The following is a 19,919-nucleotide window of genomic DNA, read 5'->3' as shown; positions in this document are numbered from 1 at the left end:
TTTTCAAATTGTGTTTTATTCTAGCTGCGTTAATTGCACTGATGTGGGTCAGAATTTGGGGGCATTGATGGGAATGGGAGGAAAATAAATTGGTATTTTAATCCTATACATAGTAGGATTAGTGTAAATGTGGGCTTCATGGTTGGTGTGGAGTTAGTGCACTGAGGAGCCTGTTTCCATGTAGTAGGACTCTATAATTGAATGATTCAGTCTAACATTTTCTTTAGAAGGTACATTGTCAATATTCCAATGAGTGCTTTTGTACTGGCACCTCTAAAAACTTAAAATCTTAATTTTTAATATTACCAAAAAATAACTAATTAACTCAACTTAAAAAAAATAAAATTTCTTTATTAAATTAGGCAGTCAGGCCCATAAAAGATTATTGGGCAACGGTCAGTCATACACACTGACAGCAAGGAACAACATGCATACCAGAACCTTTAGGGCAACAAAAAAGCAAAGTTGTCACAAATATCTAAGAGGAATTAAATATATTATAACTGCCGCAAAATATTGATTTCTTCAGCTGGATAATATGGGTTCAAAAACAGCTGCAAAATATATTGGATGGACTAAGCTGTGTGAAAGCTTTTATATAATTCCAGCTCTTGGTTTTATTTCTATGTTTTCGTAAATGATTATGAACGATCATGAATCACAATCAAATGTGGAGCGATGCTAAACTGAGTACTTTATGCATACTGGAGAAATAATATAGGAATAATATTAGAGGATTGTCGTGTGTTTTGTAAATGTTTTGACTTGATGTTATATGGTTAGTTAATACTTTCCATTGCCCAGTCAACAGCCAATTTTTCATATTCTATTTAAATATTTCAACAAATTCTGTGATGACTCTGAGAAAGGTTTAGGTTTATTATTATAAGGTACAATGAAAAGCTTTGTTTTGCATGCTATCCAAGCAGATATGAAAATACTATACAGAGATACAAACATATCAAACACATGCAATAGATAGAGCAAAGGGGAAGATACATAGTATTGTTCTCAGCATTGTAGTGCATCAGCATCATAGACCACAATGTCCACTATGGGATGGAGGTGAATCAAACAGTACCTGAGCTCAGAGAAGGACCGTTCAGAAGCTTGATAACAGAGGGGAAGAAGCTGTTATGATTGTACACAGCTGGGACAATGTCTGAAGGACCCCGATTCGAAAAATCATCTGATCATTCCCTCCACAGATGCTGCCTGACTTCCTCCAGTATTTACTGTTAAACTCAAAATTCCAGCCTCTGCAGTTCCTTGCATCTCTTGCGGCAAACAACTTACTCCCACAACAGCAGTTCCTATTACCATGCACCGGATAAACTGCAAGAAAATCATTCCATTACAATTCTTTGAATGGCCAACTGGATCAGTGAACTATTACTTGTTACACGTGGGTGACTTAGAAATTAATTGGCTTGGTGGAAGGAGCAATGAAGAGTATAGTTTAGTTTTTAGTTTAGAGATAGAGCGCTGAAACAGGCCCTTTAGCCCACTGAGTCCGTGCCAATCATCAATCCTTGCACACTAACACAAGGGACAATTTTTCCAAGCCAATTTGCCTACAAATCTGTACGCCTTTGGAGTGTGGGAGGAAACTGGAGCTCCCAGAGGAAACCCACACAGGTCAAGGGTAGAACGTGCAAACTCCGTATAGACAACACCCATAGTCAGGATCGAACCCAGGTCTCTGGTGCTGTAAGGCAGCAGCTCTTCTGCTGCGCCACCTAAGAGTTGATATGTGTCATATTAATATGACCACTTACAGCCAAATTCAGGATCTCCTGTGCCCACATTAGCCCTTGTAGAATTTTCTTCACACATTGTGCCATTACTACAGAACATTTGAAAGAAAGTATTAGTCCAATCTAAGTAAATGTGAGGTTATCCACTTTGGTGGCAAAAACAGGAAGGCAGATTATTATCTGAATGGTGCCAAGTTGGGAAAACGTGAAGTACAACGAGATCCGGAGGTATTTGTTCATCAGTCACTGAAAGTAAGCATGCAGGTACAGCAGGCAGTGAAGAAAGCTAATGGCATGTTGGCCTTCATCATAAGAGGAGTTAAGTATAGGAGCAAAGAGGTCCTTCTGCAGTTGTACATGGCCCTGGTGAGACCACACCTGGAGTATTGTGTGCAGTTTTGGTCTCCAAATTTGAGGAAGGACATTCTTGCTATTAAGGGAGTGCAGCATGTGTTCACGAGGTTAATTCCCTGGATGGCGAGACTGTCATATGTTGAGAGAATGGAGCGACTGAGCTTGTATACACTGGAATTTAGAAGTATGAGAGGGGATCTTATTGAAACATATAAGATTATTAAGGGATTGGACACGCTAGAGGCAGGAAACATGTTCCTAATGATGGGGGAGTCCAGAACCAGGGGCTACAGTTTAAGAATAAGGGGCAGGCCATTTAGAATGGAATGAGGAAAAACCTTTTCACCCAGAGAGTTGTGAATCTGTGGAATTATCTGCCGCTTTCAAGAGAGAGTCAGATAGAGCTCTTAAAGATAGCGGAGTCAAGGGATATGGGGAGAAGGCAAGAACGAGGTACTGATTGTGGATGATCAGCCATGATCACAGTGAATGACGGTGCTGGCTTGAAGGGCCGAATGGCCTACTCCTACACCGATTGTCTATTATCTATTGTCTATGGGACAAAGTCGGGCGTTGAGGAGGGGAAGACTGTTTGTTGGTGGGCAAGGTTTGATTGGGGTCTGATCAAGACTTAATTGGAAGTGGGGAACGTGACGCCAGTTGGAGAACAATTGGAGAGTTGGTTGCTTGAGGAATCAGAGGGGACTGGGAATGGGCTCTGAAATCCATGGTGATGCGCACACACCGGAAGGGCTCAAAGAAGAGAAGGTAATTTAGAGAACCAAACTTAGAATTGGGTCCTGGTCAGGGATGTGATAGTGACTTAGAGCAGTTATTCCAAAAGTGCCCAAACATTGGCGCACGTCCAAATGAAGTGATCTAATTTCTCATGTAAAATGTTCTAATTTCTTGAGTGGTGCTAGCAATTGGAAAACTGCAGATGTAATGCCCCTATTCAAAAAAAGAGTTGAATGAAAAGTAGCAAGCCGCAGACCAAATTAATCTGTAGGAAGGAACTGCAGATGCTGGTTTAAATTGAAGATAGACACAAAATGCTGGAGTAACTCGGCGGGACAGGCAGCATCTCTGGAGAGAAGGAATGGATGATGTTTCGAGTCGAGACTCTTCTTCAGTCTGAAGAAGGGTCTCGACCCGAAACATCACCCATTGCTTCTCTCCAGAGATGCTGCCAGTCCCGCTAAGTTACTCCAGCATTTTGTGTCACTTATCTGGTTTGCTCTTCCATTTCTTCCAGTCCCCTCTGCGCTTCTGATATGAAAAATCACGTCATTAGAAATGAAAACATCTGGTTGAATTGTCAAGGGTGACATGATTTGGAAATCAGTGCAATTGCATTATAGTCCCCAAACCTTCATGTGTGTTACAATTGAAGAAACGGCTCAATACAGATGAATATTAGAATAGATTGATAGTGAACTAGGTCTCATGCTGAAAGCTTCATATATGGCCTCAATAATCCTCAAATAAAACTTGCAGCGCTTCCCTTAAACTAGTTCGTTATCAACACTGATGATTCAACTCGTTTTAGGGTACTTTCATTTTAAAAGCTAAAGGGCCTGTCCCACTTGGCTGTCATTTACGCGACAGGCCGGTAGTGACTGTCGCACGTGTCATCATGCGTCTTTATCCGTCAGCACAGCCGTCTGGAGCGCGTGACGTCATTTGAATACCCAGTTTATGATATTTACCCAGTTTATGATATTTATGGTGATTTTCTAAAATGTTCTAGTTTCTTGAGTGGTGCTAGCAATTGGAAAACTGCAGATGTAATGCCCCTATTCAAAAAAGAGGTGAATGAAAAGTAGCAAGCTGCAGACCAAATTAATCTGTAGGAAGGAACTGCAGATGCTGGTTTAAATTGAGGATAGACACAAAATGCTGGAGTAACTCGGCGGGACAGGCAGCATCTCTGGAGAGAAGGAATGGATGATGTTTCGGGTCGAGACTCTTCTTCAGTCTGAAGAAGGGTCTCAACCCGAAACGTCACCCATTGCTTCTCTCCAGTGATGCTGCCGGTCTCGCTAAGTTACTCCAGCATTTTGTATAACTTATCTGGTTTGCTCTTCCATTTCTACCAACTGCACACTTTCTCATGTCATTCGTTCATCCAGCTGTAGGAAATACAACATTTGTCTTTTTAACCTCTTCCTTACCCACAATCCAGGGACCCAAGCAGTAATTGCCAGTGAAGCATCAATTCACTTTTGCACTTTCCGGTTTAGTATATTTTGGTGTTCACCATGTAGTTTTCTCTAAGAAACTGCAAATTTTTAAATCGCGCGCGTTTATATCCATGACGCTTAAAAGGCGGGCCGACTGCGTATGGGCAGCGCGTGGTGGTGCTTGGTTGCGCACGATGACGTAATCATGTGTCACCATGCACTACACGTACATCAGCGTGTCACCGCAATACGTCCGCGTGCGTACGCGATACTTCACGCCGGAGGCACGCAAAGATTTTGTGCACTACAAAATCATGGAGCGCCGCGCGATACCGTGCGCAACTCCATACCTCTCCGCGCTTCTCTGTGCGACTGCCTTGCACCGCCCACATGCTACCCGTGCGTCTCAACATGACGACGAGGTCGCATAAATGGCGCGCAAATGACAGCGAATTGGGACAGGCCCTTAAATTGTTGTTTGCTTATCTTCGCTGGGTGATAACATTCACGATTTGACTACCAACCACAGTTAAATTTAGTGTATTTATGGAAGCTAGTCGAGATCGCTAATTAATTTATTCATTATCATTTAAGATATATTTTATAAATTTAAGGTTCAGCTAATCTTAATATCTCAATCTTAAAACATTTAATAAATGATCATTCCCTGTAATGGGAGAATAGGTTTTTTTTAATGTTTATGGATCAACATAATAGTTTACAGTGTTGTAATAATGATCCAACAAGCTACTTAGTGTCATAGATTCATACAGCACAGAAACTGACCCTTCAGCCCAACCTGTCCATGCCTGATGCCCTATCTAAGCTAATCCCATTTGCCTGCATTTGGCCAATATTCCCCCAAATTTTTCCTATCCATGTTCCTTTAGTAAATTGCTTATTGGAAATTGAGAAAATAAATGTCATTCTGTAGCGACTGTTTAGTGTACTTTGATGTAAAACAAAGATGTTCACTGTTCATTAGATAGGTACAAGTGACAATAAAGCATCATCATCATCATCAAATTTATTATTTTACATGGAATAGAATAGGGCACATCCACTGTTTCTGTCGAGAAGGTGGATTTAACGCTGATGCTTGCAAAAAAATTCCAGAAATTGATGAGATTCAGCAGCATGAACCACAAGCCCTGGAACTGCACTTCCTTTTGTCCTGGCACAGCGCAGTTAAGATGTGGAAAGAATTATTCAAAACTCACGTGGCATTAAGGGAAACATTTAGTAACTACGGCACATGATTAGTTGCAGCATTGTATGCAACAATAAAATCCTAGAGATGTATACGCTTATGCTTAAATCACAGAGGTGGTGAAAACTGTGGTCCTTGAATGAATGTAAGCAATAACAATTATTTGTTAAAAGTTTCAGTGTGAGATATTGACTACATGCATCATTGTGCTATAGTAGAATTACCCACAGGGGTTAAATGTATAAATATTTCACCATCTGTTTCTCACTCTTAAGTATTAAACAAATCCTCCATGTTCTAAATTTGCAGCCGCAAAGACAGTCACCAGAAGCTCATTTCTGCTATCATTAACCATTTCTATTATCGCTGGTCTCCAGTGAAGCCAGAATAGTTCCATGGACATGCTGCCAGATAACTCTATCCAGTGCATGCCACAATGCAGAGTACAGGACAACATTGTGATGTCTAAATTGTGATTGTCTCCACCAAGTCCTGCTCCTAATGGACTCCTAGCTTCTTGCACGTTATCATTCAGGGTGCACAGGTCACGGATATGTTTGGCCAAAAGTAAATCAAGATCACTAGACTCCTGTCTTTTTCCACATCGCCTGGAGTACCAGCTCAGGTGAAGATGCGTATTATTTTAGAGGCCCAATGAGACCAAGCCTGCCAGGTAATTTTCTATGGCAAAGGTAGTTTGTCTTACTACAAATGCATTTCTACATATTTATTGTCTGAAGAAAGGTCTCGACCCGAAACGTATCCCATTCCTTCTCTCCAGAGATGCTGCCTGACCCGCTGAGTTACTCCAGCATTTTGTGTCTACCTTCTACATATTTATTGTCAGAGAGACCCATCATATTCATGATCAACCACAAAATGACTCATAAAGTGCTAGGAAATCCATACCTTACTTTGACTGTCAGTGATTAGAACAGTGGTACGATTGCACAGCAGTATTGTTGCTCCCTTACTGTGCCAGAGACCAGGGTTCAATCCTGACTATAGGTGCTTGTCTGTACGGAGTTTGAACGTTGTCCCTGTGACCGCTTGGGTTTTCTCTGGATTCTCCAGTTTCCTCCAACACTTCAAAGACATGCAGGTTTGTAGGTTAATTGGTTTTGGTCAAATTTTAAATTGTCCCTAGTGCTGTTAGTGCATGCGAATCGCTGGTTGGCATGGACTCGGTGAGCCAAAGGATTGTTTCCTAAAGGCTAAAGTCATAGAACATGGAACAATACAGCACAAGAATAGGCCTTTCAACCCACAATGTCTGGGCCTAACATGATGAAATACCATCACTTATCCATCTAAATGTAATCCATATCCTTCCATTCCCTTCTAAGTGTACTTATCCAAAAGTCCCTTAAATGCCATTATTGTATCTGTCTCAACCACCCCCCCCCCCCCCTGGACATTAACCATCGTCTAGTGTAAAACGTTGCCAGCACATCTCCTTTAAAATGTGTCCCTCACCCTACAGCAATGCCCTCTAGTATTTGATTGTACAATAGTACAGTGCGATAAATTAGCTGCCATTTAGGATTCTTCCTACCTTATGCAAAATTCATTTTACACCCCGTCTTATTAAATAACAAAATGGCGGTGTGTAAAATGGAAGCTCATCAGTGACCATCTGTTTTCTGCCAGCGGATAGGAGTGAAAATGTAGCCCATAAATTTGTACTGTTAAACAGTACAGCCATGATCTAGTTGGACATAGTTTTTAGAAAAGTACTTGTTAGTTCCATTCTCCATTTTCACACTTGGCTAAATGAAAGGTTGATCAGAAACTCGCAACTCCCAGCCCTTTGGCACTGACTCGTCAACTCACCCAATGATCATTAACTTGGTTTAATTTACTTTAGAGATACAGCTCGGAAACAGGTTCTTCACAACGACCATTGATCACCCATTCACACTAGTTCTATGTTATTACACTTCCTCATCCACTCCCTCCACACTCTGAGAAAATTTCACAGGCCAATGAATCCACAAACCTGCACATCTGAGGTGGGAGGAACCGGAGCACCCGGAGGTAACCCACATGGTCACGGGGAGAACATGCAAACTCCACACGGACAACATCTGAGGTCAGGACTGATCCCGGGTCTCTGGCATATGAGGCATCAGCTCTATCATCTGTGCTACTGCTGCCTTCAAATGACTTCAAGAATATGAATGGCTCTAATACGAAAAAGGTTGTGTGAGCCCTAACCCACACAATACTACTCATTGCCTTTAGTCAGACCATATCTAATTGAGCCTGCCATCTTTATCTGTTGAAGATTTTCAGTTGTACTGATGCTATTTCATATTGACTATTGGAGTAGGGATCTTATTAAGTCATCGCCGTTAAATAGAGTAACCACCAAATCTAATGCTAGAACTCTGCATGTATCTCTCATGTGAATTTACACAGTTGCTCTACAATCTAATCTGTTCCACTACAAGCATTGCTTATCCTGAAATCAAATACATTCTTTCTCTGGGCATTTTCTGATTTTTATCATTCAAAGCATGGAGCACTGCACTGACTGATACATCCATTATGTGTACAATAGTACGTAAGTCTGAATGGTTATCTGTAATATAATATGCACTGTACATTCACTGACAATCAAACTAAGGAATGGATTTCCTTGCACAATATGTCATTTTTTGGATTGATTGTGAGTGTGATAGGTCTCTTTGACAATAGATATTTTGAGGTATATTTGAAGAAATGCAAAAAATACACTGAAAATTACCCTGCAACTGGCACTTTGTTTACCTTTTGGCCATTTTTTCCCTTCCTCCCAATCTCTCGAATCCAATAACTTTTATTTCTTCGGAGATAGACAAAAAATGGTGGAGTAACTCAGCGGGACAGGCAGCATCTCTGGAGAGAAGAAATGGGTGACATTTTAGGACGAGACCCTTCTTCAGTCTCAACCCCAAACGTTACCCATTCTTTCTCTCCAGAGATGCTCTCCAGAGGTGCTGCAGTAACTGCTGAGTTACTCCAGCACTTTGTGTCTATTTTCGGTTTTCATATTCAGATTCAGATTCAGATTCAAACTTTATTGTCATTGTGCAGTGTACAAGTACAGAGACAACAAAATGCAGTTAGCATCTCACCCAGAAGTGCGAACACAGAATAATGGAACAGTAAAATATATATATGTATATACAGTAGCAGTAGGGCAATTTTCGGGAGGGGAGATCAGTCACTGGGGGAAGGAGTGTCCGAGGGGGGGGGGAGGGGGGGGGGGGGGGATGACTGGCAATCACCAAGGTGCAGAGTTAAGTAGGGTAACAGCCGCAGGGAAGAAGCTGTTCCTGAACCTGCTGGTCCGGCAACGGAGAGACCTGTAGCGCCTCCCTGATGGGAGGAGGGTAAACAGTCTGTGGTTGGGGTGAGAGCAGTCATTGATGATGCTGCATGCCCTTCGCAGACATCGCATGCTCTGGACAGACTCAATGGAGGGGAGTGAGGAACCGATGATGCGTTGGGCAGTTTTCACCACCCTCTGCAGTGCTTTCCGGTCGGAGACAGAGCAGTTGCCATACCATACTGTGATACAGTTAGTAAGGATGCTCTCGATGGCGCAGCGGTAGAAGTTCACCAGAATCTGAGGAGACAGATGGACCTTCTTTAGTCTCCTCAGGAAGAAGAGACGCTAGTGAGCCTTCTTGATCAGTGTTGAGTTATTGTGGGTCCAAGAGAGGTCATCAGAGATGTTGACCCCCAGAAACCTGAAGCTGGAAACATGCTCCACCTCGGTCCCGTTAATATGGATGGGTTTGTGCGTGCCACCCCTAGACCTTCTGTAGTCCACAATGAGCTCCTTGGTCTTCTTAGTGTTAAGGGCCAGGTTGTTGTCAGCGCACCATGCTGCTAGGAGCTGGACCTCCTCCCTATAGGCCGACTCATCGTTGTCGCTGATGAGGCCAATCATCGTTGTATCATCTGCATACTTGATGATGGTGTTAGTATCATGTACAGGTGTGCAGTCGTAGGTGAAGAGGGAGTAGAGGAGAGGGCTCAGCACACAGCCCTGTGGAACGCTCAGGGTGAGGGTTGAAGAGGTGTGGTTGTCTAACCTAACAGACTGGGGTCTGTTGGTTAGAAAGTCCAGTATCCAGTTGCAGAGGGAGGGGTCAATGCCCAGGTCGATGAGTTTGGTGATCAGTTTGGAGGGGATAATGGTGTTAAATGCTGAGCTAAAGTCAATGAACAGCATTCTCACGTAGGTGTCTCTGTTGTCGAAGTGGGAGAAGACAGAGTGAAGTGCCGTGGAGATGGCAACTACAGTTCCTTCCTACAAACTTCTATTTCTTCCTTCACGCCTGCTATCTATTATCTTCATGTGATGGAATTCATCTGATTTTCAGCCTTTCAGACGCTCACTAAACCATTCTCCCAGGTTTAGTGTTGGGCGATTGAGATATAAAAGGAGTCTTCACTGTCAAATTTTATTTCTCTACCACATAATCAAAATACTACCTCATGATTTCCTCATTGCATGAAGAAGCTAGTATAATGTGAGAAGGGTCTTCCTACATTATCACATAGCTGTCCAGTCAAGTGAATGAGGAAATACAGTAACAACATTTCAAAAAAAACCGTCTAAAATGTCTAATCAATTGAATTATTTTCTCAGACTGGAAATCATATCAACCACAATTAGTCATGTTAAATGCGTGAAGTATGTTTGCCTCGAATCTAGTTCATGTAAAATCATGAAAAATGAACGAATGAATGATACTATGGTGACACATGTGACATGTGACAGTGAAATTCTTTGTTTTGTGTACCGCACACAAAGTATGTAAAGAGTCGCCACGTATAGGGCGCCGACAATGTTATAAAGTGTTCAATGTCACCCCAATGGTCCCTCTTAGTTCTTGCCCTGCCCCCACCTCCACCATGCTTTGTTTTTGGTGGCTCCCCCATGCCAGCTCCTTCTTCGTTCTCTAAGAATCCCAACCCGAAAGGCCGTCTGTCTATTCCTACCACATATGCTGCCTGATACACTGAATTTCTCCAGCACTTTGCGTTTTGCTCATGGTTCCAGCGTCTGCAACTTTTTATGTCTCTGTATAAGGTCATGTTTTTCTGTAATGTATAATTGAATTTCAATTTTAAAGTATTTGCAAAGGAAAATTGTAGATGCACTATAACCTGCATGCAGTCTGTGATTTTACTTCTGTCTCCAGCACACATCTGTTCAAATATATGGAGGGGCCTGGAGTTAAGCAGTGCAATAATTCTGGTATTTTGGATCGTGCATGGCTTATAGAAGGTGTAGGCCACTTGTGCCCTTGTAATGCATGCATCCCTGTTCATTACTAGTTAAAGAAACTGCACTCATGCAGATCCCACGCTGTGAGGCTGGTACTTGGAACCCACCTCAGAGAGATCTGCCAGGTAGTCTGCATAACCACCATGGCACCTCTCCTGTGTAGGAAGGAACTGCAGATGATGATTTAAACCGAAGATAGAGCCAAAATACTGGAGTAACTCAGCGGGCCAGGCAGCATCTGACCCGAAACCTCACCCATTCCTTCTCTCCAGAGATGCTGCCTGTCCCGCTGTGTTACTCCAGCATTTTATGCACCTCTCCTTCTGGCTAAATCTCTACATCATCAATGGAGATATACATAGAAACTAGGTGCAGGAGGAGGCCATTCGGCCCTTCGAGCCAGCACCGCCATTCATTGTGATCATGGCTGATCGTCCCCTATCAATAACCCATGATCCACCAATTAGCTGTTTCACTGCTTCACATCCAACAATCTCCCAACAATCTTTTCTACATTATGTGGAAATATGGAAATAATGAAGAATTTGCTGAAAGAGCTCAAGTAAGCAAAATGAGGCAAATAAATTCACCCAGAGAGTTGTGAATCTGTGGAATTCCCTGCCACAGAAGGCATTGGAGGCCAAATTGCTGGATGTTTTCAAGAGAGATTTAGTTCTTGGGGCTAAGAGAATCAAGGGATTTGGGGAAAAAGCAGGAACGGGGTACTGATTTTTGATGATCAGCCATGATCATATTGAATGGCGATGCTGGCTCGAAGGGCCGAATGGCCTGTTCCTGCACCTATTTTTCTATGTTTCTGTAGAGTGGAATTGGGTTCAATAAGTATCTAAATGGTTTTGAAGGATTATTAAGGACAGTTTTCCACAAGTTAATATTTTTTGTATTTGAAATCAAAGATCTGGATGAGAAAAAAACCCTTCTGAAATACAGAAGATCAAAATTAAAATTGAATTTTTTTTGGAAACTTATTACAAAACACTTCAGCGAAGCTTAGGTTTCTTAATAAAGTTGTGACAGACTTAATTAACAGAATAATATTTATGTAAGTGACATAAATGGGATATTAGACATTTAAAGGGAAGAGGGAACTTAAAAGAAAAAAACAGGCATAATATTTCACTCAAAAAAATTAATTACAGGTCATAGTAAGCTTGTTGCAATTTTTTAACGATCATAGTGTCCCCTGTGAGTTTCCATTTTAATAAACTGCATTATTAAAAAGCTATGAATTACGGTAGAGAAAAGTCTAATATCAGGTGTGTTCATTTACTGTATATTTCCTCTGAATCAATTTCTGAAATGTCTGAGGAAAGCATTCATGCTTTCATTAAACATCTGTTACTTTTTTATATGTACATTTGAGAAGGGGAGGGGAAAGCATTAATGGCCTGTGTACTAAGCAATAATTCAGAGGCCCACATTTTGGTTTGAGCTAGGTCCCATAAAAACAATATGCCACTTGTCAGTGTTTCTGCATAATTCAATAAGCCTGTAGTGAAAGCAAAATTATTGCTGTGACTTTAAAATGGCTTTTAATACTTAAACTAATGCAAGGTTGAAACAAACCTCAACCAAACCCAGGAAGGAATAAAAACATCAAGGAACATATTGCTCGCTCTGGAGGCACAAGGCACTGTGAATGCTGGAATCCTGAGCAAAACGCAAAGTGCTGGAAGAACTCAATGGGTCAAGCAGCTTCTGTGGCAGATAAGAAACACAGGTCACCAGCGGCACAGCGGTAGAATTGCTGCCTTACAGCACTAGAGAGCTGGGTTCGATCCTGACTGCGGGTGCTGTCAAAGTTGCAAAATGATTTTCCAACTTATTTTCTCCATACCTTAGCCACTGAAGACAAGCATGCTTTCTGCCACTATATAGAAACATAGACATAGACACAGAAACAAATAAAACAGGTGCAGGAGTAGGCCATTCGGCCCTTCAAGCTAGCACCACCATTCAATATGATTATAGCTGATCATCTAAAATTAGTACCCCGTTCCTGCTTTTCCCCCATATCCCTTGATTCCTTTAGCCCTAAGAGTTAAATCTAAATCTCTCTTGAATACATCCAGTGAATTGGTCTCCACTGCCTCCTGTGGCAGAGAAATCCACTGATTCATAACTCTCTGGTTGAAAACGTTTTTCCTCATCTCAGTCCTAAATGGCCTACCCCTTATTCTTAAACTGTAACCCCTGGCTCTCAACTCCCCAACATGGGGAACATTTTTCCTCAGGGATCTATTGACTTCCACCCCAAGATCCCTCTTTATATCAATGCTTCCAAAGGCCTTGCCATTTACTGTAAACTTTCACCTTATATCCAAAAATAGTAAGATTAAACGAGAACTTACCAGTTTGAAGTTTGATCTGTATTTTATGAGGAGTTACGATGAGGGATTACGTGAAGAACCCCACCACGACGCATGCGTGTCATTCTTCAAAGCAGCGGTGTGAAATCACAGATAACTGTAATGACTAAACATAGTAAGATTAGAGAAGAGATACCAGTTAAGTATATGATCAAGGGTGGGAGCGGAGGGCACGTAATCCCTCATCGTAACTCCTCATAAAATACAGATCAAACTTCAAACTGGTAAGTTCTCGTTTAATCTTACTATTTTACTTCGGAGTCACGTGAGTGACTACGTGAAGATTTTAAAGCTCTGTGATTTCATGCCGTGGAAACGAGTCCATGCATCACGTCTGCCTTGATGACTGTAGGAGGAATTGTGTTAACATAATTTGGACATGAATTCGACATTGAAATCATAACATTTATTAACACAAATTTATAACCTCTTTTTATGGGTTTAAATTAATTTACAGAACTTAAAATTATTTCTGCAAACGTTCCAGGTTTCATTACTGGTTTATTGTAAAATAATTGGAATGTTTTTTCCCGCCAGACCATCCTGCTGCCTTGAGGATTTGGTCCATTGGTACATCCAACTGTATCGCTGCCGATGTAGCTGCAGCCCTGGTGGAATGAGATTTTAAAATATTAGTATCCACCCCAGCCTGTGTTAGCACCTGTTTCAGCCATCTTGAGATGGTCTGGACCGTCACTCTTTTGTGTGGTTGCTAGTGGCTGACCAAAAAGTGCCTTCTCATTGCCTCTTAGGATTTTCGTTTTCTCCATGTTTAACGACAGATGTCTTACTATACACAGACGGTCATCTGTTGGGTATGACCTAAATTGTACATTGAGGCCTGCTGATCCCTGTCTGTTCTGCTTACTAACTCATAGATATGAAACGTAATATTTTCTGTTGAGGAAGTCATGTTGTCCAGTCTTCGTTTATGCAGTGACTGTACCCTCTGTGCCGTGACCAATGCCATTAGCATGACTGTTTTTAATGTCAGTCTGTGTAGGGACAGAGCTGTTGCTGGAGACCAATTCCTGAGCATCTTCAGGATAATACTTACATCCCATATTTGGGAGTACCTGATTCTTGGGGGATTAGTATAAAAATTCCCCTCATAAATTTTGTTACCTGTGGGTGAGTCCCAACAGAGTAACGCTCTGTCCCCTGCCATAGGCAAGTCGATAGGGCATTTCTGGCGCAGTTGATGGCACTGTAACTGAGCCCCTCATCATAGTGGAGGCCTGCCAGATATTCCAGAACAGACGGGATGTTCATGTCTCTGTAGGTGATGTTGTTTTTATGGCAGTGCATCGCCCACTTCCTGATATAGACCAGATACTGTTTTTTGGTTGACTGTCTTTGGGCCGCCGAGATCATGTTCACTGTTCGGTCCGTTAGTCCCAGTTGTAGTAGAGGTGTTTTCAAAATCTCTACAAATTAATAAGTTCAAATGTTTATGGCATGGGTGGCTATCCCTTGTTACGGGATGTAGCAATAAATCTGGTCTATGTGGGATGGTGATACATGGTTCTAATACCATGTTTAATACCACTGGGAACCATGGTTAAGTAGGCCAATCGGGTACTACCAATACCAGACGCAGAGTCTTGTTGTATTTTCCTTAATACCCGACTGATGAGGCAGAAAGGAGGGAATGCGTAAATAAACAATTTCCCCCCAAATGCAGCGAAAATGCATCTGTCGCCGCTGCCCCAGGGTCTGATTCCCATGAAACATAATTTGATAACTGGTGGTTAAGTCTGGATGCGAATAGATCGATATCTGGTGTTCCATATTTTGCTGTAATATCAGCAAATACTTTTTTATTCAACATCCATTCGGTGTTTTCATTAAATTTGCGTGACCTGGTGTCTACCACTATATTTAGTCTTCATGGTAGGTAAGTGACTGATATCCAAATATCTCTCTGGATACACCATTGCCAAATTGTATTAGCCAGATTGTCACATGATGTCGATTTGTTTCCACCCATGTGGTTAATGTATGCTACCACGGTGGTATTGCCTATCTGTAGTCTAACATGCTGGTGATATGATCCAGTACAATATGACTTTAGGCCATGGAATGCACCCAACATTTCCAGGTAGTTTATGCCCAGTGTGAGTAAAATGATGCCTCCTGAGCAGTCCATTTACCTCCACAGCTCGTGATGGTATTGGTGGCTCCCCACCCAAGTGCACTGGCATCAGTTTGTAGTACCATGGAAGGGTTACTGACAATGATTGGATTGGAACAAAGCCAGATGTTATCCATCCACCATTTTATTCCATTTTAGCTTGATTGGTAGTTTCATAGGTCTGTCAAAGTGACCTGCATTAATTTAGAGTGCTTGTATTTTTGCTCTCTGTAAGTTTTGGTAATGTAGAGGTCTAAATTGTGTGGCTGGAAAGGCAGCCACCATTTGCCAATTACTTTTGCTACCAATCTGATGGATGGTTTGCTGATGTCAATGAGGTTATGCAAGCCTCTATTAAATCTCTAGCCTTTCCCTTAGGCAGAGTCACCGACATGTGAACTGAGTCAATGGTGAAACCCCCAAATAGTCCATAGTAGTGGAAGGCGTTAGTTTAGATTTAACTGGATGGATAATAAATCCCAGTTTTTCAAATAACTGTTTTGTGGCTGTTACAGTTTGTTTGGCCAATTCCAAAGTTTTGCCCACAATGAGTATGTCGTCTAAATATGCCATACCATGTGTTTACGTTTACGTAGAAACGCTAGGGCTGGTTTCAAATTTTTTTGTGAACAGCCTGGGGCTGATGACCCATTTGGCAGTGCTTTATATTGCCAGTGTTGCCCATCCAGTTGAATTTTAAGTAACATCTGTGGTCACCTCGTATAGGCACTGAATAGTAAGCATCTTTTAAATCGATGCTGGCCATGAAGTAACCTTTGGAAATTAATTGTTTAGCAGTAACAAAGGTATCCATTTTGTCAGATCTATGGTGATGCGACAACCACCATCTTTTTTGTATTTGATAAATATATTGGACACGAATTCTAATGGTTCGTGTTGAGTTTTCTCAATTACACCTTTTATGTAAAGCCGCTCCAGTTCAGCTTGCGCTTTTGATTTTTCTTTATCAGAAGGCACGAACATTCGGTTCGGTATATGTTGAACTGGAGGGCTGTACTTGTGTATAAACTCTATTGTATATCCCTGGATACTGCTTAAGATGTAAGTATCGGTTGTTAACATGCTCCATGCATTCAGAAAAGAATGTAGTCTCCCCCCCCCCCCCCCCCAACCTCCATGCTCCCTGTATTTTGTAGGGAACCAGACCCACCTACCTCCATAGTTACCAGTGGCAGGTTTACTTCTTTTTGTAGGTTCTTCGCTGCTGTTGTTGCGCTGGTGTCTGGGTTTTCGGATTTGGTTGGCGTTAGAGGTCCCCGCATCTTCCAAGAAGGCCGGCCTGGGCCATGGCCTAAAAAAGACTCATGTTTTGAATACCGGGCCATCGAGCTTTCACCAGTTCTGCTGGTGGGTGCGTAGGGTGCTGTCTTTGGCTGTAGTGTTTGTTGGAGTCCATTTTATTAGTCCAGTATGTTCTCTTGTTCCTGCACCCCTTGCACACTTGTCTTTCCTTCTGCGGACCCCTCTTCCAGGTCAGCCCAGAACTGACCCGCAGTGCTCCCCTCTGATGAGGTAGAAGCACTGTGCAGCCCTTCAAGAGGTACTGCTGTGGGTTTATCATAGGGCCCACAGTGACCCGACTCCATCTCCCGGAGTCTGTCATGTTGGAGCAAAGCTCCATATACCGCTCCATCCAGCTCCAGCACTCTCAGTCGCTGGCCGCCCGCGATTGTTCAAAGTCGGACTCCTCTGAGTCCACGACCTTGTTTGTTTTTAGTGTCTAGCCTTTCCGCCCGGCTGCGTGGATCTGGCCGGTGCGGAGGCGACATCGGGCACAGCTGATCCCACTATTGGTGATCTGAGTGCCGCTGGCTGCTGCTGGCTGCCCGCTGCTCCGCGGTCCTCCCTCACCAGCTTTGTCCTTACTGCCCTGCCGTGGAGTGGATCTGGCCGGTGCGGAGGCGACATCGGGCACAGCTGATCCCATCTAGCCCACCAGCTTTGTCGCAGCCCGTTGGTTTCTCCACCTGTAATTAGCATGGTAAAAACACAAAAAGACCGCAGCTCTTACCTGCAGGTCCAGGTTTAAATTGTCGCTACGGGGGAACGTCGTTCCACCCCGTCTCCTGCCGTTTTCGACTTGTCAAAAAGTCGACGGCCCCATTTGAATATTCTCCCGCCCGGCCGTGGTGTTCTGGCCGGCGCGGGACCAAAAGTCGGCACAGCTGATCCGTTACGGGGCTTGTGCCTTCAGCTGCTGCTGGCTCCCGCAACTTCGCGGTCCTCCCCAGCCAGCTTTACTCGCAGCACTTGTGGACACTATTTTGTCCAGCTTCCCCCCCTGTGTAAAAACAGCGCGGGGACAAAAACTACCGCAGAGTAAATTACTTACCTGCAGGTCGCGGTTTCAAACTTACCGCTGCGGGGGACGCTCCACCCCGCCTGACGTTTCGCAATGCGTGAAGCGATATGACACGCATGCGTCGTGGCGGGGTTCTTCACGTAGTCACTCACGTGACTCCGAAGTAAAATGTAGCATCTCACATTAGTTCTGATTAAACTCCATCTTCCATTTCTCCACCCAAATTTCCAACTGGTCCTTTAACAACCTTCCGCACCATACACAACTCCACCAATTTTTGTATCATCTGCAGACTTACTAATCACCTAAATTTCCAATCAAAATACATATTACAAACAACAGGGGTTGCAGAACATCATTTGTCACAAACCTCCATTCAGTGAAGCTTTCCTCCCCAACTATACACTGTCTTCCGCGACCAAGCAAGTTTTGGATCCAAATTATCAGCTCACTGAGGATCACAAGGGGCTTAATCCTCTGCTCCAGAATATCATGAAAGAACTTGTCAAATGCTTTCCTGAAGTCCATGTAGACCACATCCACAGACCTAGATTTATCAAAATCTGCATTGATTCCAAAATTTGTGAAAAAGGACATACTCCTCACAAAACCAAGCTGACTATTCCTTATGTTAACATTCGAGCATCTGCAGTTTTTTTTGTGTCATATTCTTCCTGATGTTCATTATAAGGTCTGTCCCTTGTTCACGTCAGTGAGTGAATCAGCAATGACTAGGAACTTTGGACAATGCAAGCCGCTTACTGTAACTCTATATCTGATGTTGGAGTAAGTTGATTCCTCTTTGACACGAAGGTGGTTGCTTTTTATAGATTTTTGTTTTAAAGACTCAAAGAGCGAGAGTAACTCAGCGGGTCATCCTGATTATGGGAGACACAGTGGCGCAGCGGTAGATTCACTACCTTACAGTGTCAGATCCATACTGCGGGTGCTGTCTGTATGGAGTTTGTACGTTCTTCCTATGACGGGGTGGGATTTGTTCAGGTGCTCCGGTTTCTTCCCACACTTCAAAGATGTACAGGTTTGTAGGTTAATTGGCTTCAGTAAAATCTGCCAATTGCCCCTAGTGTGTTGGGTGAACACTGGTCCCGCACTGTATCCCCAAAAGTCTAAACTAAAGTAAAGTCTAAATCCCTGAAGAATACGGATAGGTGATGTTTAACTCAGGACCCTTCTCCAGATTAATTCCACCCTATTAAAGAACGTGTAGGATGTATGGTGTTGTATTGTAGATAAAAAGATCGATAAATGGTTAAGAACAAAAACACAACGTTGCTGTTTGGTCTGTGGTGACTGACTTGGTTTGGATTGTTGCTTTCATGTCATTATGTTCTAGATATAGAATGATGCTGAATTTCTGAGGAGAGCGATGTTTGAGAACATTCTATGCCACCTTTCTCATCTGAAAAACACAAAGGATTTTCTGAGGTATAAAATGGCCATGTACAATGTTAGGTGCCACTCTTTAATCTTTCTTTGAAATTATTACACATTGAGAGGGGAAAAAATTAATGGAGACATGTGCGGTAAGTTTTTTATACTAAAAGTGGTGGGTGCCGGGAATATAACTGCCAGGGTTGGTGGTGGGGCAAATACGATAGTGGCATTTAAGAGGCTTTTGGATAGGTGCATGTATATGCAGAGAATAGAGGGATATGGATCACGTGCTTGAGGCGGGGATTAGTTTAGACTGGCATCATGTTTGACATGGGCAAAGTGGGCATCTGTTCCTGTGCTATTCTATGAAGATTATGTTCATTGTGTCATTTGACGGGCAGAACTGTCCTTGGTGCCCTTGGGAGGATTTCTTTGGCTATTGGGAGGGAGGGGTTAAGGATGCTTTTAATGACTCCTCCTCTGTGGGAGATAACTAACATTTCATTTCATGAACATCGGCATAATTATGGCATCACTAAGATCCTGCTCTTCTCTTCCTACATGAGTTCATAAATTTGTGGCAGAAATATTTTACTGCTCTTTTTTTCCTAGGTTTAGCAGGGTGTTTTTTTCTGTTCAGCTCTCACACAGGGTCACGTGGAGACTGGAGTATGGTGTGGCACGGAGACAAAGACAAGCAAATAATTACTCACACTTGTCCACTTCCGCGATATTAATGCTTAGGAATTTAAAGCTGCTAACTCTCTTCACCACCACCACCTCACCAATGAACACTGGCACATGGACCCGTGACTTCCCCTTTCTGAAGTCAACAATTTGTTCTTCGGTCGTGTTGATGTTGAATGAGAGGTTGTTGTTGCAGCAC

The sequence above is a fragment of the Amblyraja radiata genome, chromosome 16 (assembly GCF_010909765.2).
Source record: "Amblyraja radiata isolate CabotCenter1 chromosome 16, sAmbRad1.1.pri, whole genome shotgun sequence".
Lineage (NCBI taxonomy): Eukaryota > Metazoa > Chordata > Chondrichthyes > Rajiformes > Rajidae > Amblyraja > Amblyraja radiata.
This window is presented reverse-complemented; position numbering follows the sequence as displayed.